Source organism: Bos grunniens, chromosome 16 (genome assembly GCF_055505025.1).
Source record: "Bos grunniens cultivar Pamir isolate PY7600 chromosome 16, Bosgru_T2T1.0, whole genome shotgun sequence".
In the NCBI taxonomy this organism is placed as follows: Eukaryota; Metazoa; Chordata; class Mammalia; order Artiodactyla; family Bovidae; genus Bos; species Bos grunniens.
This window is the reverse complement of record NC_141180.1, coordinates 15,519,127-15,534,895: the sequence shown is the minus strand read 5'-3', so window position 1 is coordinate 15,534,895 and position 15,769 is coordinate 15,519,127. Positions and strand designations below refer to the sequence as shown.

The 15,769-nt window shown below is 41.7% G+C and overlaps 1 protein-coding gene across 2 annotated transcripts in view; it reads left to right on the top strand.

Moving 5' to 3' along the window:
- Positions 1–15,769, top strand: part of C16H1orf21 (chromosome 16 C1orf21 homolog) — a 242,536-nt gene that overhangs the window by 87,927 nt on the left and 138,840 nt on the right. The window lies entirely within an intron of this gene.

Here is a 15,769-nt window from a genome sequence, read left to right as displayed (position 1 = left end):
TATGTGAATTACAAATCCTCGGATCCAAAAATACAATTGCCGTGAATTTAGAAATCATCTTTTAACCATCTCTGATGATTCATAGTGAGTTGAGACTGTGCAATGCAAAGGTCACAAAGTGCCAGCCCATGGCCACATCTGGATTTTCTTTGGCCCCCAGAGAATTTTTAAAATAAAATGAAAGACAACTTTTAAAAATCAGGATGTTCCACACAAAACCCCAGATTTCTTGAGAAGATCTAGCAACACAGATTTTCCATTTCCTGAGGCAGCAGTTGGTGGGGTGGGGTACAAATTCCCCACTCAGTCAGGCAATGTCTCCAATAAACTGCTAAGCTTTCCCTGTTAATGCACAGCAACCCCAGTTCACTCGCCAGTGTTCCGTGTCTGGCCATTCACAGGTTTTGAGTTTGCCTAATCTTGAGTTTGGCAAGATCAGTGATTACCCCGATGAATAGTAGCTATGTGTTTGTACCAGATTCCAGTTAGTCAGAGAAGATGAAACCGTTTTTGCTGAATTACTATAACAATAATTGCCATTAACATTTGCATGGCACTTTTATTCATAAGAGCACTTCTTCATCTCTTATTCATTAAAGAATCTTATTGAAACAATGTTTACATGTAAACAACTCAAGTTGCACTATTCAGTCTCTATCAAGAGCTTCTATGGCATTTTAGTCTCTAGCCTTTGATCCGTTGCAATGGCTGCTTCAGTTCCCTGGGGAAGAATTGGGAACACTGCGGAAGGGATAATGCTCTATTACAAGTAGACTCTTATATACGGAGGAAGAAGGATTCCCTTTGGTTTGTTTCAAGGAGATGCATTTGTTGCCCGGAACAAACTTGCTTCTAGTGGGCCCTACCTATAGAACCAAAAACTGTGAGGTAATATATGAGCATCTTAACACATTATTGACTGGAGACATATCACTGCGTTTTTAGGCGGTAATACAATAAACATCACTGTGCAAAGTTGTTAGAGCTTAAAATTGATCAAGGTTCTTTATATAACTTGACTGTCATTATCATTCACATATTGCTCCGTTAGGTTTTTGTTCCAACCTTGTGTATATCATAAACATAAAATTTTCACTAGATCCGATAGAGTGCCTGATGAACTATGGATGGAAGTTTGTGACATTATACAGGAGACAGGAATCAAGACCATCCCCAAGAAAAAAAAATGCAAAAAAGCAAAATGGCTGTCTTGAGAAGGCCTTACAAATAGCTGTGAAAAGAAGGGAAGTGAAAGCAAAGGAGAAAAGGAAAGATATACCCATTTGAATGCAGAGTTCCAAAGAATAGCAAGGAGAGATAAGAAAGCTTTCCTCAGTGATCAATGCAAAGAAATAGAGGAAAACAATAAAACAGGAAAGACTAGAGATCTCTTCAAGAAAATTAGAGATACCAAGGGAACATTTCATGCAAAGATGGGCTCAATAAAGGACAGAAATGGTAGGGACCTAACAGAAGCAGAAGATATTAAGAAGAGGTGGCAAGAATACACAGAAGAACTGTACAAAAAAGATCTTCATGACCCAGATAATCATGATGGTGTGATCACTCACCTAGAGACAGACATCCTGGAGTGTGAAGTCAAGTGGGCCTCAGGAAGCATCACTACGAACAAAGCTAGTGGAGGTGATGTAATTCCAGTTGAGCTTTTCAAATCCTGAAAGATGATGCTGTGAAAGTGCTGCACTCAATATGCCAGCAAATATGGAAAACTCAGCAGTGGCCACAGGACTGGAAAAGGTCAGTTTTCATTCCAATCCCAAAGAAAGGCAATGCCAAAGAGTGCTCAAACTACTGCACAATTGCACTCATCTCACGCGGTAGTAAAGTAAATGCTCAAAATTCTCCAAGCCAGGCTTCAGTAATACGTGAACTGTGAACTTCCAGATGTTCAAGCTGGTTTTAGAAAAGGCAGAGGAACCAGAGATCAAATTGCCAACATCCACTGGATCATCGAAAAAGCAAGAGAGTTCCAGAAAAACTTCTATTTCTGCTTTATTGACTATGCCAAAGCCTTTGACTATGTGGATCACAATAAACTGTGGAAAATTCTTCAAGAGATGGGAATAGCAGACCACCTGACCTGCCTCTTGAGAAACCTGTATGCAGGTCAGGAAGCAACAGTTAGAACTGGACATGGAACAACAGACTGGTTCCAAATAGGAAGAGGAGTCCGTCAAGGCTGTATATTGTCACCCTGCTTATTTAACTTATATACAGAGTACATCATGAGAAATGCTGGGCTGGAACAAGCACAAGCTGGAATCAAGATTGCTGGGAGAAATATCAATAACCTCAGATATGCAGATGACACTACCCTTATGGCAGAAAGTGAAGAGGAACTAAAAAGCCTCTTGATGAAAGTGAAAGAGGAGAGTGAAAAAGTTGGCCTAAAGCTCAACATTCAGAAAACTAAGATCATGGCATCTGGTCCCATCACTTCATGGCAAATAGATGGGGAAACAGTGGAAACAGTGTCAGACTTTATTTTTGGGGGCTCCAAAATCACTTCGGATGGTGATTGCAGCCATGAAATTAAAAGACGCTTACTCCTTGGAAGGAAAGTGATGACCAACCTAGACAGCATATTAAAAAGCAGAGACATTACTTTGCCAACAAAGGTCCACCTAGTCAAGGCTATGGTTTTTCCAGTGGTCATGTATGGATGTGAGAGTTAGACTATAAAGAAAGCTGAGCGCCAAAGAATTGATGCTTTTGAACTGTGGTGTTGGAGAAGACTCTTGAGAGTCCCTTGGACTGCAAGGAGATCCAACCAGTCCATTCTGAGGGAGATCAGTCCTGGTTGTTCATCGGAGACATTGATATTGAAGCTGAAACTTCAATACTTTGGCCACCTGATGTGAAGAGCTGACTCACTGGAAAAGACCCTGATGCTGGGAAAGATTGAGGGCAGGAGGAGAAGGGTACGACAGAGGATGAGATGGTTGGATGGCATCACCGACCTGATGGACACGGATTTGGGTGGACTCTGGGAGTTGGTGATGGACAGGGAGGCCTGGCGTGCTGCGGTTCATGGGGTTGCAAAGAGTCAGACATGACTGAGCGACTGAACTGAATATTTTCAAAAATGACACACTGAAAAATTTTGAGCAAAGAGGATTTTTTCGGTGAATTTTATGCAGATACTTTCTCTGATTATCTGAGTGACATATGTACTAAGTGTCTCAGAAGATCATAGTTCTTCAGAATATGGTTCTGATTCAAATGATATAAATATTAGACCAACAAAACAACAAAAAATACTTAGTGATTCATTCTGATACAGAAAGTGAAAAATGAAACCCATGGTGCTGGAGAATGTTCCTTTGCCTCTACAGAAGAGTAGATTGAAGACAACATTTCACAAAAATTAGTAGACTTTATAGGTGTGTCAGTTCTAATTATTGAATGAAATAACCTGTAAAGTGTTAGTTGGAAAAACTTTCGACCAGGCCCACCCTCCCCCCCCAAAAAAGACCACCAGCTGCAGTGTTAGTTTCTGCAAAAATCTCCTGGTCGATAATGAGTTAATAAAACTAGAATCCAGATCTTTGAAACCACACCTTCTGGGAAAACTGCTCATAGGATCTAGAGTTATTACTGTCACTCTCAAAATTGAACTTTTAAGAGGAAGTAATTGAATGTCAGAGATTTGTTTAAACCAGCTTCTTTGTGAGATTCTGTGTCATTGTCGTTTTTGTGATTAGAGCCACCACTTACGGAGCTTCCACCATATGTCAGACAGTGAGAAGCCTTTGCATTCAGTTTCATGTTGAATTTTCACAACAATCCTGTGAAGTCTGTGCCATCCCAATCTTACAGATTTGGGAGCTGGAGCACAGTGAGACTAACCGGTCCAAAGCTGCTCAGCTACTAAGTAATACAATCAGATATCTCTGACTCCAAAGTCCACGAACCCTTTTCAGTGTCGTGGCTACCTCCTATCCGTCTTCCATTCTTTAATGTGAAAAATTATTGACTAGCTGGTACATGATGTATCAAACCCTTTGCTAAATGCCATGGAGGATAAAGAGATAAGCCTTGCTGTCTAGAACATTATAAGAAGATGAGGAAGCGTTCTGAGGCAGAATAAGCCAAATACCAGAAGAGGAAAAGACATACATATCATGATAAGAGTCAGAGGGATAGAGAGACTACCTTAAAAGATGGGATCAGAACAGATTTCTTACGGAGATGACAGCTGAAATTGGCCTTAAAGGATGGAGAATCTAAATCTGTTGGATAAAGGGTGTAGGAAGGAACTGGATGAGGAAAGGCTAAAGGTGATGTGACATATTCACAAATTACAAGTAATCCAAAAAAAATTACAAAATCAAGTAATCTAGTTTTTTTTTAATTGAAGTATAATTGCTTTACAAAGTTTTGTCTGTTTCTGCTGTACAACAAAGTGAATCAGCCATATGTGTGTGTATATATATCCCCTCCCTCCTGAGCCTCCCCCCATCCCCTCAAGTAATACAGTTTGAATGGAATATAAAATATAAGTGAGAGGAAATTGGTTAGAAAACTAAGTTAGGATTATATTATGGAGAACTTTTAATACTAAATCATAACCTGTAGAAAGATAATCTTAGACTTGTAAGAGCAAAAATTTAATGATAGTCTATATATATAATGGAGAAGGCAACGGCACCCCACTCCAGCACTCTTGCCTGGAAAATCCCATGGATGGAGGAGCCTGGTAGGCTGCAGTCCATGAGGTCGCTAAGAGTCGGACACGACTGAGCGACATCACTTTCACTTTTCACTTTCATGCACTGGAGAAGGAAATGGCAACCCACTCCAGTGTTCTTGCCTGGAGAATCCCAGGGATGGGGGAGCCTGGTGGGCTGCCGTCTGTGGGGTTGCACAGAATCGGACACGACTGAAGTGACTTAGCAGCAGCAGCAGCATATATGTATAAAACCTTTTTATTTTGTATTGGGGTGTAACCAATTAACAAACAAGGTTGTGTAGCTTCAGGTGATCAGTAAAAGGACTCAGCCATACATATATATGTATCCATTCTCCCCCAAATTCCCCTCCCGTCCAGGCTGCCACATGACATTGAGCAGAGTTCCATGTGCTATACAGTAGGTCATTGTTGGTTATCCATTTTAAATATAGCATTGTATACATGTCAGTCCCAAACTCCCTAACTATCCCTTATCCCTGTCTTTCCTCCCAGCAGCCATAAGTTTGTTCTCTAAGCCTGTCTCTTTCTGTTTTGTAAGTTCATTTGGTGATACTCAATATATTGTATTTTATTTTGCTTGGCAATGAAACCATCTAACCATTCATTTGCTAATATGGTTACAATTTTTATAACCAAGAAGACTTTCTGTTCTAAAGTATCGTGTGTAGTTTGCAAGTGTTGGCATCTAATAAAGAAGCCTTATATTAGTCAACTGTTGCTGGGTAATAGACAGCCTCAGGATCTCAGTGGCATTCAACAATAAGCGTATCTTTCTTGATCACAAGGCAATTGGTCAGCTGGAGTGGCTCTGTTCCATGTCTCAACTTCCTCCTGGGATCCAGGAGCCAAGGGGAACATGCTCTTCTTTTTCAGAAGGGTAAAAGTGCAAACAATACACATGATGCCTCTTAAGCTTGAACTTGGACTTGGCATACTGTTGTTTGCACCCACATTTTATTAGCCAAATTGAGTCACATAAGAGGGTTCAAAGACAGAGGGCAAAGAAGTTCATCTGACCATAGCACACTGATAGCAAGGGTGTGATTGTAGAAAAGGGTCAAGAATTGGGGCTAATAATTCAGTCTACCCCATGCCTGCCTAGACATTGCTGTCTGTGTGACTCCACACAGACCACTACCAAGTGCATTTAAGGTCTATGCCAGCTTCTCTTCATCCCCCAGTACTCACAGGGAAGTTTTATTCACTCCAGCGTTCATCATCTTATTACTGTTTCTGATGTCAACATTTGTAAGTTTGTGGCATGGTGTTACATAAAGGAAGAATACAGGGAGAGAGAGAGCTTTGTGTACCAGTCAAGGGAGACAGTTTTCCTAGTCCTTCCGGATTCTGGGAGTAGAATTGTCAGAATCCAGAGTGAACATCAGCACCAGTAACCTAGATGTTACTGAATGCTAGAGTCTGAATATGACAAGAGAAGGTCCTATCTGTTTCTCCACTTGGATTAGCTTGCAAGCAGAAGTCTACAAAATCCCAGTAGAATCACAAATGGTCACAGGTGAACGGTGGACCGGACTCACTTTCAGCCACTTGATATCTTTTGTCACCCATTGTTTCACTAATCTGTTATCACCCACAAAGGACCCCAAACTTAGCAGCACTGATTTATTATTTCTCCGGATTCTGTGGGATGGCTGGGATTCATCTGCTGTCTTTCTGCCAGGGCTCCAGTCATGCTTCCCTTGTGGCCCAGATGGTAAAGAATCTGCCTGCAATGCAAAAGACCCAGGTTCAGTCCCTGGGTTGGGAAGATCCCCTGGAGAAGGGAGTGGCTGCCCACTCCAGTATTCTTGCCTGGGAAATGCCATGGACAGAGGAGCCTGATGGTCTACAGTCCACGGGGTCACAAAGAGTCAGACACGACTGAGCAACTAATACTTTCAGTCACGTGGTTGCATTCAGCTGGGAGGTCAGCTGGGCTCAGCTGACCATGATGGCTTCAGATCTCTCTTTCCATCAGGCAGTCACATTTTCATGAAGCAGCTAGCTGCCCGGAGAAGAAGTAGAAGCTGCTAGCCCTCTTAAGGCCTGGGCTTGAAAGTCCAAGAATGTTAATTGTGCTACGTTCTGTTGAGCAAAAGCAAGTCACAAGACCAACCCAGACTCAATCAAGAGAGCACAAAGGCTCTCCATCTCTTGAGTCTGACCCTACAGGCAGGGGAAGAATTGTTGGGAGCCATTTTTGGAGACCAGTTACAACACCCATTACCAGAGGCCATGAGAACTCATGACTGGACTGTATTCCATTCTGGACAGTTACATTCTGCTTTCTAAATCATGCCTCTATTTTCCACTGAATAAAGAGGCCTCATCTACTTTTTAAAAGCTTAATGTTTTAAAATGTTTGAAAATATTATTACCGCATGTTGTGAGAGATTTGACAAAGTCTGTGAAAGGTGGCATATTTGGAGATGGCTCTGAAGTATGTGTACACAGACACATTCGATCCTTTTCCTAAAAGTGTTAATTGCATTTTATAGCCTCTAAGGACTTACTGGGGAGCATTGATAAGCCTTGTGTTTTTACAAATGATTCAATTCAGTTGCTCAGTCATGTCCAGCTCTTTGCGACCCCATAGACTGCAGCACACCAGGCCTCCCTGTCTACCACCAACTCCCGGAGTTTACTCAAACTCATGTCCACTGAGTCAGCCATCAAACCATCTCATCCTCTGTTGCCCCCTTCTCCTCCCCTTCTCATCCCACCTTCAATCTTCCCCAGCATCACGGTCTTTTCAAATGAGTCAATTCTTCACATCAGGTGGCCAAAATATTGGAGTTTCAGCTTTAGCATCAGTCCTTCCAATGAATACTCAGGACTGATTTCCTTTAGGGTGGACTGGTTGGACCTCCTTGCTGTCCAAGGGACTCTCAAGAGTCTTCTCCAACACCACAGTTCAAAAGCATCAATTCTTTGGTGCTCAGTTTTCTTTATAGTCCAACTCTCACATCCATACACGCTGCTAAGTCACTTCAGTTGTGTCCGACTCTGTGTGACCCCACAGATGGCAGCCAACCAGGCTCCCCCATCCCTGGGATTCTCCAGGCAAGAACACTGGAGTGGGTTGCCATTTCCTTCTCCAATGCAGGAAAGTGAAAAGTGAAAGTGAAGTCGCTCAGTCGTGTCCGACTCTTCTCGACCCCATGGACTGCAGCCCACTAGGCTCCTCTATCCATGGGATTCTCCAGGCAAGAGCACTGGAGTGGGGTGCCAGTGCCTTCTCCACCACTGGAAAAACCATAGCTTTGACTAGACAGACCTTTGTTGGCAAAGTAATGTCTCTGCTTTTTAATACGCTGTCTAGGTTGGTCATAATTTTTCTTCCAAGGAGCAATCATCTTTTAATTTCATGGCTGCAATCACCATCTGCAGTGATTTTGAGCCCCCCAAAATACGATCTGTCACTGTTTCCACTGTTTCCCCATCTATTTGCCATGAAGTGATAGGACCAGATGCCATGATCTTAGTTTTCTGAATGTTGAGTTTTAAGCCAACTTTGTAATGTTCATTTATATGAAGCTCTTTGCTCTCTGTGATATTTTGGTTATTAGGAGACTGAGCACTCCAAATATATGGGACAGAATCTCTATAGAATATTCCACCATCGAGGATCAAGTGATGGATGGGCATCTTGCCTTGTAGATTTAAAATAGGAGTTTGTTGACAAAGAACTTTATTACTGACATATACCTATAGACTTTCCTTCACTTTAAATATAGAGAGATGTGCGTGCATCCATGCTAAGTAGTGTCCAACTTTTTGTGACCCCACGGACTGTAGCCTGTCAGGCTCCTCTGTCCATGGAATTTTCAGGCAAGAATACTAGAGAGTGGGTTGCCATTTCCTGCTCCAGGGGATCTTCCCAACCCAGGGATCAAACCCATGTCTTGCATCTTCTGCACTGGCAGGTGATTCTTAACCACTGTTCCACCAAGTTTTAAATCTAAAGTTGTGTCTCAATACCATGGCCCTTTCAGAAGTAACATCCAGACCAGGAAGTTCCATGTCCAGATTGGAAATTTCCTTCCCTCAGTGGTTGGGTCAGACATGAAGAATGGTCAGCAGATCTTCTGAGGTCATTCAGAGGACAGCTGAGCAGATTGCCAAGACCAGCTTGCAGAAAGCAAGTGACCAGCGGGCTCAAGTTATCAGAAACTAGTTAAGCAAGTTCTGAGGAAAGCCAAGTGCTTATTGGATTTCTTTCAACCGTCATTCACTTAAACTGTTGAAGTAGGTGCACAGAACAGATTCAGGCCTTATTAGGGAAATTTACATGTTAAACTTGAGATCATTATCTCTTCCAAAGCCCACCCTCCATGGGGAAAGCTGTTTAGTTATACTGACTTTCCTATTTGCATGAAGAGCACCATCATTCTTCCAGTAACGTGGGCTTTAATCTTGAAAAGGCTTTAAACTTGAGGCCCTTGTCTCTTCCAGTTCCAGATCTGTAAATCTCATTCTCCTAACCTCACTCTTCCTACCACCAGCATCATTTAGGTTGTTGTAATCCATAACCCAGAATAGTGCAAGGTCCTCTGAACTTATGCTCCATTAGCCCTCTTTGTTTGCCTGCTTCTTTGCTTTGTTTTTAACTCTCCATTTTTTTTTTTTTTTTGCACCTGTAAATTGTCAGACTGTATCAGATTTTTCTAAAGTAGTCCTTTGTCCTTGTTAATTCTCCCACTCTAGAACTTTCTGTTGCACTCAGTTCTTAGACTGTAAAATCCTAAAACCTTAGTGAACATTCAAGACCTCTGAAGATGGCTTTTACCCTTTTACTCACTTTGGCAAACTTGTTCCATACTCTGTCCTTCATGTTCTATAGCCGGAGGGGACAACTTACCCTGTAACCACTTCGCACACCTCTGTGCCCCAGGTCAAGTATACTGTGATCTCTGCTTGGCATGGGCCCTTTGCCCACTTTCAAATGTTTAAATCCTGCTCTTTTTCCAAACTTGCGTGAAGCTTTTCAGATACCTTCAGAAAGAATCCCTTTCCTGCCATCCCAGAATACATTTTATGTACTTACATATTTGGTTTACTTGTTTATATGTCTGATCTCATTATTTGTGTATGTGTGCCTTCTTATAAGGTTCTCTCTTACGAGCCCTGGAGGCAAGGACTTTTTAACCTTGAGAGGATGTGGGGTTCCAGAATGCCCGGAGCTGGAGGCAGACTGTTCAGGAACTGGGTTGGGCCCTGACCATGCCAGCTCCCTCCTTATGATGAGGTGGCCTTGACTGATTAAGGACCAAGATGGTCCTGATTATTATATATGTTCCCTTAAGTGAAAGCGCTTAGAGTATAAGAGTAAATTCTTCTGGAATGGTGGTATATAAAAGAGCATCAATAAAGCAAGAATCTGGCTGCTTTCTTTCACACGGGCTCTACACTGCTGTGTGGCTTCAGTTCTGGTCTGGTCCTTGGCTACATAGATTGAGAACATAGAACAGGTATGTGCATATGTGTGTCTGTATGTGTGTGTGAGAGAGAAAGGGCAATCCTGTTATGTCAATCTGTTACCTATCTAAAATACTGTTGGGTTCAACTTCATGGGTTATGGTGAAGGTTAAATGAAGAAATAGATTTTTTGCAGAAATTTAAAGCAATTTTACAACAGGTAATAATTTGCTGTTCCTTCCTGTAATAATTTCTGGTTGCATGAAGTGAAGATTAATTAAAGATTCATTGATCCTTGTTTGTTTGTGAGACAGAAATGGAGAGAATCATGTTTTAAGACTGTGCTATGCCTGGTGGGCTGACGTCTATGGGGTCACACAGAATTGGACACGACTGAAGTGACTTAGCAGTAGCAGCAGCAGTATCTAATATAATAGCCACTGGCCACATGTGGTAATTAAGCTTGTTAAATAAGATTAATTCTGATTGAGATATACTAAAAGTGTGAATTGGGAGTTGGTGATGGACCGGGAAGCCTGGTGTGCTGCGGTCCATGGGGTCACAAAGAGTCAGACACGACTGAGAGACTGAACTGAACTAGGTAAGTATGAATTACATATGAGATTTTGAGGACTTAGTATGAAAAAAAGTATAAAATAGCTCACCAGTTTTCTTTGGATTACATGTTGAAATGATAATATGCAGAGTTAAATAAAATTTATTATTAAAATTAATGCCACTGTTTTCTTTTTATTTATTTAATGTGGCTGCTGGCAATGTTTAACTCACTGACATAACTCACATTATTTCTATTGCATGAAAGTGAAGTTGCTCAGTCATGTCCGACTCTTTGTGACCCCATGGACTGTAGCCTACCAGGCTCCTCCGTCCGTGGGATTGTCCAGGCAAGAGTACTGGAGTGGGTTGCCATTGCCTTCTCCAGAGGATCTTCCCAACCCAGGGATCGAACCCAGGTCTCCCGCATTGCAGGCAGACGCTTTACCAGTGCTAGTTTAAGTCGCTAGAAGGTAGTGTTGGTGTTTACAGTTTCCTTCCCACTCAAGTTTCAGTTTTGAAGTTGATTTATTATTGAATCAAAGAGGAAAGGGGTTCGACTGAGGAAGCAGCCGTCATTTTCTGCTTTGACTCTCCAGATGGGAGATACACACAGGTGAGGGCCCAGGAAAATCAGAGAGACGAGACTGGGAGCCAGCCTGGCAGACGAGGAAGAGCAAATTCTAACTTGCTCATCTCTCAGTGCTCATTTGCGGTAGTCTTTAGCTGCATCCCTGACACTTTGCTGCTGGCCTACAGAAGCTTCTTGTGCCTTCTGAAGTTATTTCTCAAAGATCATAGAGGACATCTTCCCCTCAACACACACCCACTTTTTTTTTCTTCAGTGAATGGGTAAAGAACCTTAAAAGCAAAAATGTTTGATGAATGTATGATAGAGCTGGATCACGGTCATAAAAGCTGAAAAAAAAATTGAAAAAAATGTAAGTCAGGAAAGCAAGGAACCTGATCCTGGCTTTAACCACGGAAGATTCCAGAATGTCTTGTGCTGAGCCTCAGAAAGGTCTTAAAGGTGTTCAGTGCCCCTGGGTCTTGTGAAATGCTAGAAGTCAGCCCACCTCAGCTGGGAGTTTCCACCTCACACTTCCGAAGTGAAAGGGCTCAGGCCAGTGTCTGATTCAGAGAAGGTCTCAAAGTAGCTTCGTTTCATTTTCTGCTATTTCTGGGCCCCTCTGATAGGTGCTTATCACTTTGACAAGAGAGAGGAGACAAGCCCAAACCTTGAACACGTAAAGGATTGTGAGTTCCCACCTGCCAGCCGGGTTTCTTCCAGTACCCCACTTCCAGCATCATCTTTGACAAGGAGCCTCATCAGTGCCTGAGTTTCCTCATCTACAGTATAGAGATAGCAGTGGTATCCTTCACTCGGAGTTGTGTGGAGGAGCTAGTGAGTTAACAACAGAAAGCACTTAGAAAGATGCCAGGTGTCATTAGCAGTCGAGCATTGGTTGTACACAGGTTGGACACAGGAGTAGACTGATCCAGCCTCTTCACTTTGGCCCCTCACCCACCTCAGAACAGACTGCACTGGAATGCCACGTGATGCAGAATTTAATCTAGCCGAAGAACAGTCAGTCTGAATTTCTGCTTGGAAAACGTTTTTTATGACAGAAAGTCTTGAAATGTGCTATACTTTCTATATTTAAAAAAAAAAAAAAGAAAAATCCAAGTGCTATTTTTCCTTCCCTTGCCAACCACATCATGAGCCCGTTCTTTTAATATTAGAAATAGAGGTAAGCTGACAAGTAGGACCGTTTGCCACTTATTGCTACGAAGCAGCCTGATTGCAAGATGAGGGAGCCTCTGAGTTCTCAGGTGCCTTCAGCAGGGACGTGCTGGCAGGGCCCTTGGAGGCGTCCCTTCAGTTTTGCGTATGGAGGGTTTCTTTCAGTTGCTCACTTGCCCCTCCAGGTGCCTGGTCTTCTCTGTAACTTCCGGGAGCCCTTCCTCAGGTAGGAAATAAGACTGGATGTGGCCCTGGAGAAGGCGTTGGAGATGCTGCCCGGTGCTGCTCGGCCTCCTGGTACCATCCAGCGGAAGCACAGAGGACCGGAGCTGTCGGCAAGGCCTGTTCTCTGCCGGGGGAAGTTCTAAAACAGTGACTCAGCCACAGAGAGAAGGTGGGAGGGTTTCTGTGCCCATAGCACTTCTCCTCAGAGTTATTTTTTCCCGAATGACGTCACGGAATTCAGAAATTCAAAACAATAGCCTCTTCCTGGAATCCTGACGTGGCATCAGTTTTGCCTGTTTTGCCATCAGCATCTGCCAGGTAGCACTCACCTAGCAGCACCTGCCTGGCAGTGGCTACCTGCAGGGCATGCTTGGCCATCCCTGTCTGGGCCTTAGACCTCACTTAGGCCCTGGCTTTCTGTGAAGCAGCATGGTACCTACCTTCTGCATGTGGAGCCTTACAGGTGGCTGTTTCCTTTGCCCCTGAATTGTTACTTGGCATCAAAAGCACTGACTCACACTTTACAGTTTAGAAGACCTTTTCGCGAGTAGTTATTATTGTAATCCCTACTTGATACAAAAGGAAAACTGAAGAGCCCTGCCAGTTCACTTAAGTAAAGAAGTGGGACTGTGGTTTAGAATTGAGGATGCCAGCTCTTGACAAAGGGTGATTCCCTCTCAGGAACAATGTATCGTCTTTGTCCTTAAATCCGAACCCACTTTTGCTCAAGAGTCTTTGTGAAGTGATTGTTAACTGGCTGCCTGAGCTCCATCTCGGTGGTTTTATTTTTTACAAGAGGATGTCAGGAGAGTCTATGGTGGTTATTAAGGCTATTTTCAATGGACTTGAAGTTCACCGTGCACAGGCTTGAAACCTGGCTAATTGGTTTCAAAGCCTGGCTCAGTTACTCACTAACATGTAGTCTTAGCAAATCACTCAGGCTCTCCTTGCCTCAGTTTCTGTATAGTACAGAGAATACAGTACTAGTACTTACTGCCTTCAGAGGGCTTAAATGTATCAAAGTACGGAAACCCGTTAAGAGTAGGACTTGCCACATGATATGCACTGAGGGAAGCCCATTTATTACCACCATCATCTGAGCAGTTTTTGTTTCCCTTGACTATGCTGGGGAAAAGAAGGAGTTTATTGCAGATCAATTAATTATGACTTTCTACATGATCCTTAGCTCTTTACCTTGTATTTTAGAATATTTGTATTCCTATAATTTGTTCTTTCTCTGTTTTGACTTAGACTAGCTTCTGTTCTGTATAACATATGAGTGTGTGTCTTTACATCAAAAGACTATATGATTTAAGAGTGGTGGATATAATGTTATACTTTATTGCTATAAGTTGTTGCTGTTGTTCAGTCGCTCAGTTGTGTCTGACTCTTTGCGACCCCATGGACTGCAGCACACTAGGCTTCCCTGTCCTTCACCATCTCCCAGAGCTTGCTCAAACTCATGTCCATCGAGTCAGTGATGCCATCCAACCGTCTCGTCCTCTGTCATCCCCTTTTCCTCCTGCCTTCAATTTTTCCAAGCATCAGGGTCTTTTCTAATCCGTCAGCTCTTCGCATCAGGTGACTAGAGTATTGGAGCTTCAGTTTCAGCATTACTCCTTCTAATGAATATTCAGGATTGTTAGCAAATATATTTTCATTTATTAAACATAAATCTGTGTGTGTTGTGTTTGTGTGTGTGATGTAATCCAGCATTTTCCTACTCTTGGGTTTATCACATACAGTGAGAATGTTCACAGAAGGAAGGACATTTCTTTGTGAAGCATTGTAGAGAAGCCAGTAGGCAAAAAACACAGGTTATAATTGGACAAATGCATTCAGAGCTGACAGAACTAAAAAACTGCATGAACTAGATACTGTTTCAATTCATATTTTATTCTTTATCCATATTCAATTCTATTTTATTCTTTAAAATATGAATCATTTTATGGAATTTATATGAAATATATTCATAAGTATAATATTACATTGAATTTCTAACTCATCCCTTCATAATAAAGTTTTCCAGATGAATCTAAAGAGCAAACTGTGAAATATGAAACCATAGAAGTATTATAGAAAATATGGATATTTTTATAATCTTAGGTTGCAAAATGTCTTCTTTGTAATGCCACACAATCCAGCGCCCTCAAAGAAAAAGTTGACTACGTAAGAATTTTAAATCTCTGAGCGTTGCAACAAACACACCAAATGCCGTGAACTAAGTTAAAAGACAAATTTCAAAGTGAGTGAGACTAATATTTGCAATACAAATAGGGTTAAAATGACTAGTATAAAAAGACTAAAATTTATTAATTTTTTTCTTAAAATCTATAAACAACTAATACTCCAATTGAAAAATGGATGACGTTTGTGACCAGGCAATTGAAAAGGCAAAAATTCAAAAGGCCGATAGACATGCAGAAAGATATTTAACTTAGAAATCAAATAAATCACACCAAAAACCTAAAACAAAACAAGACATTTATCACCACTTAAATTGGCAGGAACAGGCATCTGTCTTGTGCCACAACTGGGAAAGTCAAGCCAGAACAATTTTTCTGGGGCACCAAGTGGTAATATATACTATATAAAATTGAAATGAGCATGACCTTTGCCCCAGCAGCCCCACTTCAAGGAATTTATCATAAGGAGATAATTGGAGAAACATGCAAACGTGTATGCTCAAGTGTCTTTCTCACTGATGAAACATGTATTGAATGTAGCCATTAAAGATTAAGGTACTCTATATTTATTGAGATGGAAGGAAGTTCACAACATATTGATAAAGGGTTTTACACAGCATACCTTGTTTATAAATTTTACATGTTTAAAATATACTTAAAATTCTGTGCAAGTACATAAAAGAAATCTTTGGATGACTATTCACCAAAGCCTTAACAATGGCAAACTCTCTATTGTGGAGTCTCAGGTGATTACTAGTTACTTTTTTTCTTTTTTCCTGTATGATCTAAATCTTTTATTGGTTAACATTTATCATTCAATACAACCGTTCATTTTGATAAATAGAATTTTATGTTTCCATCTTCTGAAGGCCTTCAGTTGTGCTTTAAAGGTAATGTGAAATCTGTCTCAGAGGAGAAAGTTCTGTT